This window comes from Microcebus murinus, chromosome 11, assembly GCF_040939455.1.
Source record: "Microcebus murinus isolate Inina chromosome 11, M.murinus_Inina_mat1.0, whole genome shotgun sequence".
Classification (NCBI taxonomy): domain Eukaryota; kingdom Metazoa; phylum Chordata; class Mammalia; order Primates; family Cheirogaleidae; genus Microcebus; species Microcebus murinus.
In genome coordinates this window covers 15802460-15822160 of record NC_134114.1, presented here as the reverse complement: position 1 = coordinate 15822160, position 19701 = coordinate 15802460, and the positions used below count along the sequence as shown (strand labels likewise).

At 35.9% G+C, this 19701-nt stretch overlaps 1 pseudogene; it reads right to left on the bottom strand.

Annotated features, from left to right (window-relative positions):
• Positions 1–12849: 12849 nt before the first annotated feature.
• On the bottom strand, positions 12850–16410 carry LOC105856623 (GRB10-interacting GYF protein 2 pseudogene; annotated as a pseudogene).
• Between the last annotated feature and the right edge of the window lie 3291 nt (positions 16411–19701).

Genomic DNA, 19701 nt, shown 5'->3' with positions numbered 1-19701 from the left:
TATTATGTGAAAGAAATCTATATATATGATAAATCTATAAGACCTATAGAAACCTAATGAACATTTTTCTACTTTATTTGTATAGTTAGAATTAATTGGATTCCGAATACTAATATAGATTCAATATGTATTTTTTCACATATAGATGTTACTAGATATTACATGTTATGCAGGAAAGCACTTGATAACAAATCAAAAATAAAAGCAAAACAGTTAATAGAAGTTGTTGAGGAAGAAATTGGACCTAGACAAAAATATGTGATACATACTTGATCTCAGCCACTTTTAAGACCATTTCTTCTCTTAATTGTTTGAGTGAAGTAGTAATGTCTAGAGCTTAGGAAACTCATTCATTCTGTGAGTAAACCATGAACTAGAGTGGTTAAGTGATTTGTTCATAGCCACAATTTTAGAGAGTGGTAAAACTGGGGTTATGCCCCAGTCATTTGCTTCCTCTCCAAACCTCTTTCCACTACAATACTTCTGTTGCCTTATCCAAATCAAAACCTTAAAGTTTAGCTGTATAATTTTTATGACTATTGGAGTAAGTTAGATTTGCAAATAGATAATTATTTAATGCCTGGAAATAGGACCTTTGACAAATTTTATATGAATGCTTTCTAGTTTGAATCACTGAAATGTATTCTTAGGAATTCACTCAGATTGCAAATGGCAAAGATATGCACCCTTCTAACGGCTGTGCAAAGCTTCCTAGTTAATAGGAAGCCACAACTCTCTATAATATGTGGCTACTGTGTTGTATAACCAATTTTCTTAACCATGATTAAATAATTAATTTTTATGACTTTCCACTTTTAGAAGAACCAATATTAACAAGATCATTATTGAGAAAGACTCTGTATGAATCTGAAGCTATATCACTGACATCACACATTGTCATAGGCAGAGTGATGGCCCACAAAGATGTCTTCATTATTTTCCTAGGAAACTGTGAATATGTTACCTTCCATGTGGAATGATAAAGTGTGGAAAGATGTGATAAAGTGCCTTGAGATGGCAAGATCATCCTGGTTTTTATGGTTGGCCCAGTCTAATCCCACAGGTTCTTAAAAGCAGAGAATCTTTCTGGGCTGTGGTCAGAAAAGGAGATGTGACTATGCAAGAATGGTCAGCGAGATTAAACTTTGTTAGCTGTGATGGAAAGTGAGGACCAAGAGTGAAAGAACTTTGGCAGCCTTAAAAAGCTGGAATAACCAAGGAAATAAATTCTCCCTTATATCCTGTAAAGAGGCGTACAACCCTCTGACTCCTCAATTTTAGCTCAGTGAGACCCATATCAGATTTCTAACCTATAGAACTGTAAGATGATAAATTTGTGTTATTTCAAGCTGCCAAGTTTGTGGCAATTCAATACTTCAATATAAAAATAATTCACACACAAAAGCCTTAACTATTTAAAAATCTTTGTATCTACATTCCAAGGCATTATTACTTTTGAGGATCCAGATTGCCAGTGGACCTTGTCACCACTACTCTTTATATTTCTTTATATATTGCTCAGATAAGACAGTGTGGGACTTAATCAATCCAAGAGCATACTAAATCTGGGCAAATCCTGCTCTTTGCCATGCGATCAAGGTAATTTTGAAATATAATGTGATTTCTCTTATTTTTTGCAAACATACGAACCTTGCCGACATGAAATTGGTGTCTAAATTTGAGAAAAATTATGTTCCTGTAAAGTGATTTCACTTATTAAATGGCCATTTATGCATAAATTTACATATTTTACATGATAATCATTATGTGGTTTTCTAGAGCCAATTTAATTTCTTTCAAAATAATTTATTTTTGGATGGCCACTAACTGATTACACGTGTGAAGAGTCATAAAATGTAGAAACTCTAAACCTGAATTTCCCAGAATATCTTTCATGAAACCTTCCATATAAATTATTCGGACACATTCAAAGAATAATTTACTTTATTTGAATATTTTTGTGTTACTCTAATGTAAAATGAAGACCTAATATGTTGATTAATTACAATCATAGATTTTACTCACAAGCATGGATTTATTATGAATGTTCACCCCTCACCACTGTATTATAGAAAAAATAAGAGAAGAGAGAGGGTTTAGGAGAAATATATTTACATACAAAGTTATATATATTCCAAAACACATATACATATATAGAGTTATATATGTAGTATATAAGCAATAAATTTATCAATTGCGTTTTCATGTTTGTTTTTGATAACCCCAAATTGTCAAGTGCTTTTTGTATCTCTATGTGATTTTTGTAGTTTTGGTTTTAACATCAAAGAATTATATATTTCAGTATGAAGCTATCAAGTCAATGGCTACTATCTGATCATTTTTATTGAGGAAAGACAAGAAGCCTTGTGCACTTAAATTTCAAAAACAATCTATAATCAATTATATTAATATTTATTAATGACTATTTAAAACTATATTGTATAATAAAAACAAACAGAAACTTGAACAAAGACATGAACACCTTCAAGAGAAATGACATATGTTTTTCCCAAGAAACTAAGTTTAATATCCTTATTTAGTTTTAATGCCATCATTTTTACCAAATTACACAAATAAAGTGGAGATCTGTTACATACAAATAAGTGACTGAAATAACATGACAAAATCATAATGACCTCTAAAAATTATGACAAGCTGCAAACAAGAATACTCATTAAAGAGGTTGTGCAAGTAAATTTGTAAAAATGTTCCAAATATAGTTTGGTGGAAAGAAGATGCAAAGATTCCAAAAACAATTTAAAGTGTTTATTGAAACTTGTACATATCTCCATTAAAGTCCACTAATGAAATTTTAAAAATTTAACTTTAGAATATCTTTATTATATTCTATTAGTTAGTTCTTGATCTTCAAATATAGTACTGAGAAATTTGGGGATTTGCCAGGTAATATGCTGTGATAAGTAAAAATATTGCGATTTTTTTCTGTACTATTATTCTTGGATGTAAACATCCAAGAAAATGCAGATAAATATAAAATTAAATAATTCAAATATTACAAATTTAGATGATTAAAGAAAAATAATTTAAACTCTAGAAGTATAAACATAGAAACAGTGCCAGAGTTCTGTAAGAAAGATTGCAAATAACACACTTGGGAATGAATTAAGAGGCAACTTTAGTGAGTACATTGGCACTTCTAAACAAAAAAAAGCACTATTGCAAACAAAAGTAAATATCAGGAGGTTTAAATTCCTACCTTTAGATAGAAAAAGTTAACATAAATTTAATACAGAAAGCAGAGACAGGATACAGATTTCATTAGATATCCTCCACTATCACCCTTGTGTTTATTACTCAGTACTAAGAGGGTTAAAACCCATAATGTATAATAGAAGATTACAAGCAAGGAATCAGAGCTGTGCAGACCTAAAGAAAACCTGCTATAGATTTGCAGAGTTGGGTTAAGTTGATACATAGGCAAAAGGACCAAGTAAGTAACTAACAGAATGCTTACCAAACAAAATTTTTCTTTTGCTTTCTGTTCAAAATCGTTAGGGTATTTCCACAATGCCTCTGCAAGGAAATTGTCCCAAAATTGAATACCTGGATGAACTTCATTACATTATGGAGAAGTCTAAAACATGCTCATGTATATTCTCTCAATATATGGAATTATAATTTGCCAAACTGCCTTATGCCTTAAGATTTGAAATGGAGATTTGATCAACATCTAAATGGACTCTCAGGGTTCTATTATTCACCAACACTGGGCTCCCTAAATTATAAGAATAGGTAGTGTGGCTTAGCAGTTAAGAGTATAGTTACTCTCTTGAATCAGCTCAGATTCCAATCTCAACTCTACCACTTACTGAATGTATGACCATGTACAAATATCTCTATTGTTTAAATTCCAGATACTCCAACCGTTGGAAAAACCAAAGGTATGATAATAGTACCCATTTTCTAAAATCACTGTAAAGGTTAAATTAACTAATGCCTGACAAATGATAGACTGACAGTAAACTTCAGCTGTGGAGGAGGGAGGAAGAGAGAGAGAGAGAGAGAGAGAGAGAGAGAGAGAGAGAGAGAGGAAGGAGAGAGGCTCTTTGAAACAAAACCTACAGTACTGGAGAAGGAAAATGTGATCCTTTGTTTACAGAAAAGAGAAAAGAAGAATAAGAGTTTAGGAAAATTGCTACTTATGTTTCTTAATAAGTATCTCATACATTGGATTTTGTATAAGGATAGCTTAAGACAAGGATTTATATGTATGCATTTTATTGAGTATCCTTCCCCAGACAAGGGCAATTCCTTGGAGCAAGTTGACATCAGCCAAAACTTGGCAGCTGATGATGGGCTCACTGATCCAGTAAAGAATATCTAGGTAGGGCACTGTCCAGGACTTGCAACTCTCAGATGCATATACTTCTTGCATTAAATTCACTATACCCAGGAGTGTGAAAAGCTGCCCACCCTTGACTCAACAGGGAGCAACTTTGCAATTTGATTTATGCTTCAAAGTCTATCCTTGTGGGATACATTATATGTAACAAAACCTTCCACTAGGAGTTTGAAATAAAGAAAAATAAACATAAAAATAAAATTAAAAACTACTAGATGTAGAAGGAAAGTTTAAATGCACTAACAGGTCATTTACAAAAATATTTCAATGTTTAAATGCAAATTCAGAACTTGGTATGGTTTTTCAATCATTAAAAAAGATAAAATAATTTATTAAAAAATATATATTATACATATAATTATATAATATAATATATTAAAAATATATATATTAGAAATTTACGTTTTTCAATAAATTAAAGATCTTGAACTCCAGTGAAATTAATTTTAAAATTCATGATATCAATTGCATTTATTAGCAGTTTTTTTAAAGATTAGCTATAGTCTATTTATTTATCAATCTCTTTGGACATTTTATTTTTTTCAGGTGGACCATCTGTATTCTGTTTACCTAGACAGTGATCTTTTGGCCTTTTTAAAGTAACTTTTATTTAGCTAATCTTTTACTTTTGACCCCTGCTTTGAATTAAAAATTCTATAAATGTATGAGACAAAAAAAATATGGAGAGTTTTATGAATTATATATGATGACAAACCTTGGGGTATCATTATTGAAAAGAACACTGAATCTATACTTCAATTTCTTTGCTAGTTAAAATAAAATCCATAGTCAATGAGGTTTCCCAAACTATTCATTGTGCCTCTTTTTTAGCATAACTATTTGATATTATTCATGATTTTTGTCTAAGCCATGTATTCATTTTCACTAATTTTGTTTCTTCCTTCTACCTCTTCATTACATAAAGTTAGCTTTATTTTGGATTTATTCTCTCTACACTGTGGATCTCAAATTAGTTTGAGAGATGAATATTATATTCATTTTTTTTTCCTGTTGCAAATTAGGCACAGTCTTTATTTTATGCTGCTATAATAGACTATTACAAACTGAGTAAATGATAATGAACAGAATTGATTTGGCTCACTGTTCTGGAGACTGGAAAGTCCAAGAGCATAACACCAGCATCTGGTGAGGGCCTTTGTGCTGCATCATCCCTTGGCAGAAGGCGGGAAGGTCAAGAGAGGGAAAGCAAGAGCAAGAGGGTGCAAACTCTCTTTTATAACAAATCTATTTTTCAGTAACTAATCCACTCCCTTGATAACTAACCCATTGCCACAATAATGACAGTAAATCTATTCATGAGGTCAGAATCCTCACCACCTAAGCACCTCTTTATAGGCCCCACCTTCTAACACTGTTGCATTGGGGATTAAGTTTCCAATGTATAAACTTTGGAGTTCACATTCATACCATAGCCAGGAATATAATCAAACAAATTCTTTGGTCCAGCTCTGAATTACTACATGTGGCAGAAAATTATTTTAACAGTTTAGACTTTAAATGTAGAGCATCTCAAACTCATCTGCTGCTTTTATATGCAAGTTCTCTTTATCATTTAAGTGGGGTCAGAAAATTATACAGATTTATTTATTTATTTATTTTTTTTTTTGAGACAGAGTCTCGCTTTCTTGCCTAGGCTAGAGTGAGTGCCGTGGCATCAGCCTAGCTCACAGCAACCTCAAACTCCTGGGCTCAAGTGATCCTCCTGCCTCAGCCTCCCGAGTAGCTGGGACTACAGGCACAAGCCACCATGCCCGGCTGATTTTTTATATATATATATATTAGTTGGCCAATTAATTTCTTTCTATTTTTATGGTAGAGACGGGGTCTCGCTCAGGTTGGTTTTGAACTCCTGACCTTGAGCAATCCGCCCGCCTCGGCCTCCCAGAGTGCTAGGATTACAGGCGTGAGCCACCGCGCCCGGCCAAGATTTATTTTATATTACATAATTAATGGATTTTAAGGCTTGTAATGATTTATCTGAGCAAGGTAACACATTGTATAGTCACCACTTATTAAATCAATAATGTGGAGCATGTGACAAAACAGAATTTTAAACAAATTTTAAATATATATGGGGACTTAGCTCTGCTTCTGCTTTTCCACTTTCTGTTCATTTGATTTTGAAATCGTTTCAATTGGGAAAAATTAAAATTGTCCAACATTTTCTTTGTAGCTGAAATTTCAGAGCTATGGAGGACAGAGAACAAGAGAGACTTGTTTTTCTGTCTTAATATGCCTCTCTCAAATCCTTTCAATCAATTACAAATAATCAAAATGAGTAGAGTGCTCTCCATGCAATGGTCTTTCCACCGTATGTGCATACATGGATTAAAATTTATCCTGAAAGTCTGTGTTTCTTTAATATATCTTACCTTTAAAGACATGTATCTGTGTACATTTTCATTTTGGGGGACATTTAATTACAATTTCAGAATTTTTGTCCATCACCAGGGATATAATATAGCTAAAAAAAAGAACAAATTCTGACTCCAAAATTAGGGTGTCAATGTTCTTTCTTAAATTATAATCTATTTTTTTGCTTTATTACTTTGATATGTTATTATAGAATTTATTATGTATTATTGGTTATTATGGTGATTTTTATAATTTTATTTTTATTAAATGCCTCATTAAAAACATTCCTCAAATTTCAGTGATATGTCAGAGGGCCTTAGATAGGGATCTTGCACACTCAAGCAATAAAGAGATGATACCAAAGGAGTATAGAGAATATTTTGACCTGTGGTGATTTGTTAAAACAAATGCTTAATTTTAATTTCTTGGCAGGTAGTGGAAGGAAGATATAAAGTAATATATGCCATAAGCCTTTCCACGGCAGTGTTGGTATGTTCTTAAAATATTTCTATATATTTTTAAATTCTTTTTTTATTATTATTTCGGCATATTATGGGGGTACAAATGTTAAGGTTACATATATTGCTCATCATCCCTCTCCCCCCTCAAGTCAGAGCTTCCAGCGTGACCATCCCCCAAACGTTGCACATCTCACTCATTATGTTTGTATATACCCATGCCCCCCTCCTTCCCTCCCACCTGCCTGACACTCGATAAATATTATTCCTATATGTCCACTTAGGTGTTAATCCGTTAATACCAATTTGCTGGCAAGTACATGTGGTGCTTGTTTTTCCATTCTTGAGATATTTCACTTAGTAGAATGGGTTCCAGCTCTATCCAGGAAAATACAAGAGGTGGCATATCATCATTATTTCTTAAAGCTGAATAGTACTCCATGATATACATATACCACATTTTATTAATCCTCTCATGTATTGATGGGCACTTGGGCTGCCATTGTGAATTGTGCTGCTATAAACATTTGAGTGCAGGTGTCTTTTTTGTAGAGTGTCATTTGATTTGTGTAGATGCCCAGTAGTGGAATTGCTGGATCAAATGGTAGATCTACTTGTATCACTTTAAGGTATCTCCATATTTATTTCCACAGAGGTTTGAACTAGTTTGCAATTTCTATATTTTAAAAGGAAAGTTAAGTTGAGTACAAAATGTCAATAACAAATAGGTCATTCAATTGAAAGAACTGATTTGGGAGGTCAAGATTAAATACTGGGGGCTAGGCCAATGCCCTTGGGCATGTTGACAGGTGGTTAAGGAAGTTTTGGTAAAACGGCAAACTCTAGAGTGCTATTGAGGTAGCCAGCACAATATAGGGAATGAAGTAGTTAGGAAGTAGGCTGAGACATCTCTTGTCAGAAAGATGTTCAATGATATGAAATAGAAATAGTTGTAGGGGATATTTCCACTCAAATTTGGCAATAAAGTGGCTCTTCTTCTATACCAAAGCAGGAGAGCAAAACATCATCCTACATCTCAGCTCCTAGAGAAGATGATGTTTCAGCAAGCGTTCAATGGACTCAGTGACTCAGGTTTTAGAGAGAGCTGCCAGGTGAAGCATCAAGTGAAGCACTCCCATGTTTAACAAATTAAACCAGTAGCCAACATTTTGCAGAGTATATTGTGAGGAAGAAAAACCTGTGCAGATTTGCAGGGTAGAGTCTCTGCAAGTGTTGCAAAGGGCTTAAAACAAGAAATAATGTCTATGTTCCTGATTATAATAGAGGTAAGAAAACACAGAGTGTTCAAGAAGGGAAGAAAGCACACTGAACAGAGACAGACCATCACCACATTGGTAAAGGGTCCCTATTATAATTTAAAATTTAAATAGTAGTTATTATTGTATATACTCATTCTTAAATGACTGTATAGTAAATATACATTTTTAGTCACATTTTTTTAATTTCATCATTCTCCAAAAACCTTCCCTTAATCTTTGAAAGTCTAAAATGTAGGAGTTCCTCCAGTCATTATTTCAAAGTTTAGAGGAATCTTACCACCAGATTATTTACAACGAGAATTCAGTAGCTTTAACACACTGATAGTTTGATAGTAATGATAGCTTAAATAGTGAATACATTTTCACATTTAGAGAGCAAAATATTAATTAATTTGGAAAGGAAATGTGCTTCAGAGTGAGAAACCTGGCTTTGATGCATGATTTTGTATTTATTTTTCTAACCCTGGAAAATTTACTTAACTTCTTTGCATCTTGATTTTCCTGTCGTTTGAATCTTAAAGTATCATTAGTCAAATTTACCACATGTGATGGTTAATTTTATGTGTCAACTTGACTGGATAAAAGGACACCTAGATAGCTGGAAAAGTATTATTTCTGGGTGTGTCTGTGAGGATGTTTCCAGATGACACTGCTACATGAGTCAGTGGACTGAATGAAGAAGATCTACCCTCAATGGAGGTGGGTGTCTGCCAGTTGGCTGGGGACAAGGATAGAACAAAAAGGCAAAGGACAGATGAATTTTTATTTTTCTTCCCTAGAGCTGGGATACCCTCCCTCTCCTACCCAGGGACAGCAGAACTGCAGGCTCCTTGGCCTTTGGACTCCCAGACTTGTACAAGTTGCTGCTCAGGTATCAGGCCTTTGGCCTCAGACTAACTAAGAGTTACACTATCAGCTTCGTTGGTTCTGAGGTTTTTGAACTTGGACTGATCCATGTTACAGTCTTCCCTGGCTCTCCAGCTTGCAGACAGCTTATAGTGGGTCTTCTCAGCCTCTGTATTTATGCAAGCCAATTTCCCTAATAAATTCCCCTTCATATCTCTCTGTCTCTCTCTATATATCCTATTGGTTCTGTCTCTCTGGAGAACCCAGACTAATAATCATGACAGTACATTATCAGTATGAAATTCAATATTGTATGTACAATGCTGAGCTCAGTATCTGGTGTTAAAACAATATTCAGCATTGAGTTTCTGTAACTGTTGTCATTGATATCTCTTCTATAATGAGATGATATCACTTGTAAAAGACTTATTTTTAAAGGATATATTTTTAAATGAAGAAAAGCCTTTTTATATAATATGCCAAATAATTTACTTTAGATGTTTAAAATAGTATAGCTCACAAAAAATTTTTTGGCTCCTCACAATTTTGTACTATGTAAGATAGTGGGTTTGAGATTTAATTATTTACAAACAAGATATAGGAATACATTCAAAATTTTTATGAACACTCAGCTGTGTATATTATAAACATTTTCAAAACTCCTTGAGCCAATAAGTTAAAACAGATCTTTTATCCAGGAAGGCAAGCATAGGAAGATAGCATTTCTTCTGTTATCGATTCTCTTGAAATATCTAGTGTACCATAGCATAAGTTTTACATGTCAGAGTGGAGGTGGTTTCTATGTCCAAATACTAGTTTTTTTTTAATAAAAGGAAACCAGGTTTAGAAAGCGTTCTAGAACAGAACAATTAAATAATACAATGTTTTCTGTATTGTTTTATTTTCTTCTTATTTCTTCTCAAGAACCCATGACAATAAATGTTGTTGCTATTTTTTGTTATCCCAGAAAATATAAAATTTCCAAGCACAAAGTGTGTAAATCCCTCTTCAATATTTCCTTTTGATGCTGAGTGCAAAATTGGTTTCAGAAAGAAAATTGCTGACATTAAGCTAGGATCTGACTTGGCAACTGATTGCAACATATTTCTGTATGATGTGAGATGTACTGAGAAAGGGCGTTTCACACCTTAGAGACTGTTGCTCTTTTCCCAGGCAAATGGGGGGAAAAAAAAAGAAAAGAAAAAAGAAAAATTTAATCTTGAGCTCTACTTCTTGACCTACAGGACATGGGAATAGAGGAACAATTTTCTGAACTTCTCTATACTTCAGTAATGAAGCAACATTTTCTGTTTGCTTTGTTTCATCAATTAAAGAAGGTCTTAAAATAGCATACTTTACCTGTTGCAGATATTGGACAATTGATCACATCACAAACTATCTTTCAGAAACAAACATTTTAGGTATAAAGTTCTTCCCTCCAAATGATTCACATATTTTCATATACTTTGATTTTTCAATTTTATTTAGTATTAACCAATAATTTATACTCCACCACTGATATTTGCTAATTAAAATAAATTTGAGATTATCTCTCTCTCTTTCTTTAATGACATAATGATAGTTTTGGTAGATTATTTAGGGTTGTAAGGATTGTAGCCATGTACGGGTCATGTAAATTAGTGAAGCTTTTACTATCACAAGTATTATATGAAATAAAAAATATTAATTATTAATATTTGCTGGCTAAGCCTGATGAATACTGTGAACCACCACTAAAGACAAAACAATAGCCTTTGGTGATCAAAAGCAGTTAACATAATTGAAGCTGCATTGATGTTTTTTACAGAGATTTTTGTTTTCTCCACATTTTCCCTATTTTCAATTTACTTTCTTTTCATTGGGGCCTATTCTTGTTTAATAGAAGTGATGGCCTTTTGTAAGTAGCTAATTTGCCCATTATAAGGATTCTTCCTTAAACTAGTTTCTTGTCATTATCATGCTTTAGCTATTCTCAGTCTCTGTTTCTAGAATACCTGTCATCACAATCTAACTTCTCTCTTTTCTTCATAGCCCTCCCTCATCTAATTCCTTTGATACTTGTACTCAAGCCTTCAATTTCCCCACCTCATATTTCTAGCTTAATGCATCGTCTTAATTTATCTTTCAGCTTTCATTCCTCCTCCTAAGTCTCCTTTATATCTTACATCTCAACCACCCAGAATTCAGGAAGATATTCAACAAATCTCTAATCTGTGCCAGGCATTTTTACTGGCTAAATAATACAACCGTAAACATGGTAAAATTCCTGACTTCACTGCATTTGCATTAATGGCTCTGATTAGTTCATTTAAAAATTGTCATTCTTTTCATGAAGAACTCCATTGCCAACACCTAAGCAGAAAGTTAGAAGCCCTTTGGATCAAAGTACACATGTTGATTTAATCTACTTTGGGCATAATGGCAAGATTTTTTTCTTCAGCTTTTCTCATGGAGCACATGGATACAATCCAAATGGTAAAACCCTGTATCCTCTTGGCAAAACAAGTGCTTGGATAATAAATAATAGCTTCCAATAAAATATAATAAAGTGGCTGCTTTGATAGGTGATAGATTATGTGTTATTTTCTCTTAGTTTTCTTTTAAAAACACATCCCATGTTGCTTCAGTTTGATTTTCTTGAGTATCCTGTATAAATGGTTACAAATCAAGTTCACTTTGCTTACATGCACTGGGGATATACAAATGAGGTTTTCAGTGCATGCCCAGATATTTCCACATGTTCAGCCTTCTACTTTGTTTCAAATACAAAATGTTTCTTTTTTTTTCCAGAAACAGAAGAGTTCCTCCATATCTCTGCAGAGACATTATGGCAGGCTAAATAGAGAAGTAAAAAGTCCATAAGAAACGTTGATGTAAATATTACTCACATATTAGATTCCTATAAACAGTGTTAATATTTTTCCTATAAAGTTTTCAATTTTAATTTATAAAGCACATTTAAGCATTCCAAATTTGGATTAATTAGTGACATTATATATTATACCTATCATGCAATAATATATATATATACACACACACACACATACATATTTGTATATTAACATATTTTCCTTGAGACTAATAACGATGGCAAAGTTCTGAAACTTTACCAAGATGGGATTAGATGTGTGAGAGATTTATTGGGATTGACACTTTTGCAAAACAAGAGTGAGGAAGCAGGAATAGAGAGGAAGAGCTGTCAGACACAATACACACTGCAACCCTATGAAGGAGAGGAGGAGGGAAGGAAGGTTAGGAAAAATGAGTTGTCAGACAGTAGCACAATTCTTAACATATTTTGGCCAGGCCAATGGAGGGTTCCCAAGCCAACTTTGCCCTCCCATATTGAGCAAGGATGAGCCTGCAGTAGCGTCTTGCCATGCTTTGTCTCTTGGCTGGCAACATGTGTGGTAAGGTGGCTTTTGGAGAACAGGTTGTGGCAGATAAAGAGAGGAATCACCTAGGGCTGTCAGTCAACTGTGGTCACCACCAGGGGAGGTCTGTATGAAGCATTCCCATACGAACCTCAACTTTGCACGGCCTCAAAAATGGATTGATTATTGGTTGTTCTTCTGATTGGTCTGAAATACTGAATGGAGTATACTGTAGTTCATCCCCCACTGAGAGTCCTGCGGCTGCTAATGCTGATGTTGCTGGTTGGCTTTCTGTTCGGCATGGTGCCCAAGGAACTGCTTGGCAAACTCCTTGGCCTCAGAAATATCTCCTAAATAGGACCTGATATAATCATGGACCTCATAGGAGATTCTGCTTCTTTCAGGGAAGAAACTAATGTGGGAAAATGCAAGTTATTTGCCGTATTAAGGGCATGAAACATCTGTTCACAAGACTGGAAAAATCCATCTTGGGCTTTATTTACTCCCTGAAAGAGCTTCAGCAACTTTTCTTCTTCTACTTTCTTATTCTGCTAGTTAGACACACCTACAGATTTACTGAGACTGGCACTATTTTTATTTGTTCAATTCCTAGGTCTCATCTCTTTCACTGCATTGTCCCAGAATCTCATGCTGCAATTTTTAGAATCAGCATTACTACAAATACTACTGATTAGGTCATATGCCCACTGGGTGGGAGGATCAGTATTTATGGGGCCCCAGACAGAATCCCCAATGCTGGTGTGCAGGTTGGAATGCGTATCACTACGGGCTCTGCTTGGTTGCTGCTGCTGCGGCTTTTGCATTTGCCTGGCTTCTTCCTGCTGAGTCTCTAGAAGAGAGTTGATAGTACCTGCAGATTTGTTGATATTCTCCCAACTCGAAAGTTTCTGCTGTTGCTGGTGCTGAGAGCTTACATCAATTTCCTCTGCTGGCGCCTTAGCTCTTCTCTAAGCTGGTGTTCTCCTTTTTCTTCTAGTTTTTGGGTTTCAGCCAATGGCAGCCTGGCCTGGGCCAGCAGCTGCCACTGCCTCTGATGCTTTAACTCCTTTTGCCACTGGAGCTCCAGCTCCTTCCTCTTCCTTTCCTCCTCCTCCCTGCCTCCTCTTCCATTTTGCAGCCTGTTCCTCTCTAATCCACGCTGTGGTGCTGCTTCTTCCCAAGCCTATTTTTCAGCATCCTCTTCCTGTTTGGTAACAATTCTTCCTGGTTCTGCCTTTCCCTCCTCTCCTCCAGTCCTCTAAGAGCTGCTTCTTGCTGCTCTCTTCCTTCCTCTTCTCGCTGTCACCTTAACGCCATTTCTTGCTCCCTCTGGCGTCGCAGAGCCTCTTCCTGTTTCCTTCAGGCAAACTCTTCTTCCGTTCGCCTTTTCTTTTTGTTCTCCTACTGTCTAGGAAGAATCCCCTCCTGTTGTTTTCAGAGTTTTCCTTGCCTGTTTGGCTCCTCTTCCCTCTTTGCCCTCATTGCTGCTTTTCTTCTTCTCTCCTGCTCTGGCTTTGCAGCTTTGGTTGTCTCCAGCTGCTCAAGCTGTTCCAGGACAGTGCCTGGCGTCCTGGTGGTCAAAGGAAGATCCTATTCACTACCTCCTTCCCACACTATGGACTGTGAGGCTGTTGCCTGAAGCTCCCAGATAGAGCCTGTGTCTGACAGGGACACAAACTTTGATACTGAGGGAATGGTATTCTGCTCAGATATTCTCATTTTCAGAGCCTGGAACTGATGGAGGGGAAGTGCTGACTGTTGCTGCTGCTGGAAAGACAGGGCTGCTATAAGCTGTGGGGCCCAAATTTGTGCATATTGTTGTTATATTAAGAACTGCTAGTCCGGGAGGTGCTGCATGTGGTATGAGGCCCTGAGTTCCTGCTGCCTGGTGAGTCTTTTCTGGTCCAACTCTCCCGTATGAGGCAGGGAAAATGGACCCAGAGAGAATCCCCACATTTCCGTATCATCAAGAGATTGGAACCTTTCATCATGTACCCTTATCACCAATAATGGCATAGTGAAATGGACCACCTGAAACCATTCTTCTATCTCCTGATTATTTGAAGGGATCTTGAATTTCTCCATGAGGATCTTTGTAGTACCACTCCTGCATTGCTTCATGCATCAATGCAATTGACACTCCCTTTAGTTCTGTGCTCTTGCAGTTTTGATGCCAATTTCTCATCATCTAGTACACTGTCTTAGAGATAAGCCACCATCTTCTCAGCTTGCTACTCCAAATGTTTAAAACCCTCTTCATCATCTGCCTCTGTGGAAACACTGCCCATACCAACTGGCATTGGGGAAATGCCCTACAACTGTCATTTCCACTGGCTGGCGGGCAGGACTAGGACTGGGAACAGGAGGTGGGAATATGAGAAGAGGAGAGGTTGTATCTGAAGGAATCTGTGGTAGAGGCTCTTGGACATCAGGATACTTTTCATCCCCTCTGCTGGGCACTTTGGCTGGTAGACTAATTTCCATCTGAGTCTCCTCTTCAGCTTTCTCCATCTTCTCAGTTTTAGGTTTGTCTTTCTTCTCAAACAGTGGTGCTTCCTGAGATTGATGGTCTGTAAGAGAACCCGGTCTAGCAGATGATGGGTGTTTTCCTAGAGGATGTTTCCACTCTAGCTTCAGCTCCTACTGTATCTGTATTTCCTCCCTCTTTCTTATTTGTCTTATCAGGTTCTTTGTCCTCCTCATACGGCTACCCTCAGAGTCAAAACACTCCTCCCTCTTCTCCAAAGGTTAGAAGTCCATCTCCTGCTCTTCTAGAATAGGCTCTTTTGGTACTTTTTAAAGAGGGAGGGACACTCTGGATGAGCCAAATTTGCCAATTTCTTCTTCAGCATTTTCTAGGTACCGTTTGGGCAAGCTGTCCCTGTCATGGTCTACAGTCCTGCTGCCAGAGCCTGCCCTTCAGTAACCCTGTTCACCAACCCGATCTCGAAAATCAAACTCAAACCTGTGGCATTGCCAGGGCCATCAGGACTGTGAGACCACCATCTCTTTCCACCCCTTCTTGTTAGTCACCAGGCTCCATCTTCATCTTCTCCATTTTGTTCCTCTCTAAAGATATGCCCATTTTCACTTGTCACTTTTCACTTTCTGACCGTATAAACTCATGCTCTCTCCCTACTGATGTTGGTCCACCTTCCTCAAAATTTGGTCTCCCTGTATCTTTTCATCCTGGTTTTTAAAAATATCTGTCACCCCTTTCCTCCCAGCTCTGTGATCTATGGCTTTCCCTGGCACTTCCTTGACCAAATACACCCTCTACTTCAATAAAACTTCTTTGGTAGAAACCACATTCACCTCTGCCTCTGCCTCGCCCACCTGAAGAACTTCAATCTCTAGCAGTCCCTACCACTCTCCCTCCTCCTTGTCCTGTCAATCACAGGACAGTAGCACGATTTACAGACATGGAAAAGTTTCTCTGTTCTTCTTCTGTGAAGGGTATAAGGGTCAATGGATATTTGGGAGGAAATATGACCTCCTCTTAGAGGACAGGAAGAAACTCTATCCAGAAAGTCTGATGGTATCTTGTTATCTTTAAGGAAAAGTGCTAATATTTCTTCTTTGGTGTAACAACAATCTGCTAATTTATACTTCAGCAATGCTGGAGAAAGAAGCGGAGATATAATACTCCCACTGCTGGACAGGGCTCAGAGCCATTCAGGCCCGAAGTTCACTGCCTGCATTTCTGCTGCCATTATTTTCCATATTTTTACAATAGATTTTTACATGTGGAGAAACCTGTTCAAAAGTTCTGCTACTTCATAGCAAGAGAAATGAGCAGACAATGGTCTGGGACGGGGAGTCTCTCAGAACTCAAGTCAGTCAGTCCTCAGCCTCAACAACACAAGATGCAATTTTGATAAACCAATTGCTATGATGTGAATGTATCCCCCAAATTCCATGTGTAGGAAATTCCATCTCTAATATAACAATGCCGGTAGATAGGGCCTTCTGGGAGTTGGTTATGTTGTGAGGGCAGCACCCTCAGAAATGAATTAATGCCACTGTCCAAAGGGCTTGACAGAAGGAGTTTGGTCCCTTCCTCCACCCTCAGCTTCCATGCTTTTTTCCATGTGAGAGCACAGCATTCACCTGCTCCAGTGTATTCAGTAACAATGTGCCATCTTGCCATCTTAAAAGTGGAGACTGGGCTTTCACTAGACTCTGAACCTTCATGTGTCTTGATCTTGGACTTCTAGCCTTCAGAACTGTGAGAAATAAATTTATTTTCTTTATAAATTTCCCACTCTCAGGTATTTTGTAGTTGCAGCACAAACTAAGACACCAAGCATGAGAAAATGATCTATATAACCATTCTACATAACAACACGCAGCATTTTGTAGGTTAAATAGTCTGTGAAGGGACGTGATTTATTCATTTGAAAGTCCTGAATTTGCCTTTCCCTGAAAATTGATGCTGCTGTGCATCTTTCCAGATACATATTAGCCCCTTGCATATCTTCTTTGAAGAAATGTCTGTTCACATCCTTTGCCCATGTTTTAATTGGGCTATTTGTGTTTTACTATTAAATTGCCGGAATTACCTCTATATTTTGGAAATTAACCCATCGTTATATATATATATATATATATATATATATATATATATATATGGTTTGAAAATATTTTCTCTGATTCCATAGATTTTAATTCTGTGGATTGTTTCCTGAGCTGTGCAGAAGTTTTCCTTTTAGTTTAATGTAGTCCAACTTGTCTATTTTTGCTTTTGTTGCCTGTGCTTTTGGTGTCATATCCAAAAAAGTAATTGCCAAGAATAATGTCAAGAATATATCACCTCACATCTGTTAGGATGGCTATTTTCAAAAAACTAGAAGACAAATGTTGGTAAGGACGTGAAGAAATTGGAACCTCTGTACACTGTTGTGAATGTAAAACGATGCAGCAGCTGTGGAAAACACTATGGAGGTTACTGAAAAAATTAAAAATAGAACTACCACATGATCCAGCAATCCCACTTCTGGGTATGTATCCAAAAGAATTAGAATCAGGATCCTGAAGGACAGCTACACTCCTACGTTCATTGCATTATTATTCCTGATAACCAAGATATCGAAACAACCCATATTCGTGCCCATTGACAGTTGAATGTATAAAGAAAATTCGGCATATATATATATATATATATATATATATATATATATATATATATTTAATAGTGTATTACTCAGCTTTAAAGAACAAGAAAATCATGCCATTTGTGACAACATAGATGAACCTAAAGGACTTCATGCTAAGTGAAATAAGCCAGTCACATGACAAATGTAGCATGATTCTACCTATATGGGGTATCTGTAATAGTCAAATCTGACAGAAGCAGAGAAGACTATAATAGTTGAAAAAGGCTGGGTTGTGGGGAAAATGGGGAGTTTTTCAAGGTATAAAAACTTTCAGTTATGCTAGACAAATACATTTTAGAGAGATGCTAATCAACATAGTGACTAGAGTTTATAATATTGTACAGGTCAAAATTTGTTAATAGGAGAGATCTCTTGTTCCTGTTGTGACCACAAAGAAACACACACATCTACACACACACACACAAAGGGAAACAAGAAAATTTTGGGAGCTATTAGATATGTCTGTTACCTTGATTGTGGTGATGGTATCAGGGTGTTTGCATATATCTCCAACTCATTAAACTGTACACATTAACCATGTGCACTTCTTTGTATGCCAATTATAGTTTAATAAGGATGTTAATAAAAAGTGCTCCTTAATAGCATTGAAAATGAATTATTTAAAATGCCAACTTCAGAAAATATATTAATGGCATGCAGTCATTAGTTTGTGTAATTTCAATAACATACCTTATTTTGTTAGATTTTAGATATTAATGTATTCAAAAATCCAGAATTAGAATTTAAAGGGTCTCAGACTGTTTCTTCACTATTGCAAGAATTAAAAATACAACATATCTGATAGTTTATTTTTCACCTTTGCTCAAACTATTCCAGGTATTGAGTTCTCAATAACTTATGAGAGATGATTATATTGTCAGATATATAATGGTTAAAATGCTTGTCATTACATAAAGTTAATGATTCTTAACTTAATTTTTTTATTTTTTTCTCTAAATTTTGAGAAAGTAAACAAGAAAACAAAAGCAACTCCATTCCGTTTATTTTTCTTCAAAAATGGTATATTCCTTTAAATAGTGGAAGACAAGATGCCTTACACTTCCCTTCTCACGCTAAATATCCCAACTCTTTGATTTTTCCTTTGTTGAAAATGGGTTTCAGTTAGCCCAAGGTTGTGACAGCCCTTCTTTGTATAGTTTGCAATCTTCCAGTATTACTCTCAAGTTTTAACCTACAACTGTGTTTAACCACTTCGGTACAGCACTCACTGGCCACGAAACCTTGCCCACAGCCGGCACTCACAGTCCGCAGGATAGTTTGTGCTGTGCATTGACAATGAATCCGTTTTGCTCTTGTGTGATAAGGAAAGCTTTAAAGCACTGAAAGCTTGTTTTACTTTACAGGCAGCTTTACTTGTCATGTAAATCAGAATAGGTAACATATACATATATGTTTCTATTACGTTATTTTTAAATGTTCACAATTTTATTTTGATAAATGAAAAATTTAAAAAGTCAATTCAAAATTATAGTTTTATTTCATTCATATCATAAAGAAATAAGGCAAGTTTTTGAATATTCTGATAAATTTTATTCTTTGGTATGATAAATTTCGAAGCATGGGGCTACATACACATAGGCCAATGTTACATTGTTTACAATAGTATCTAGTACTATGCTTTTTATTATTTTTTGAACATACAATCCATCTTCTTAATGGATTTTTCCTTTTTGTTTTATCATTATTGTAAGGTGCTGGAAAATGTCTTTCTCTAAAACGCATGAGATTTTCTGATGCAGTACAAGGGTTGTATTGCCTCTATTTGGAGTACTGTTGTAGAAGTTTTGTTATTAACGCTAAAGTCAATGCTCAGCTATGCGCCTTCAT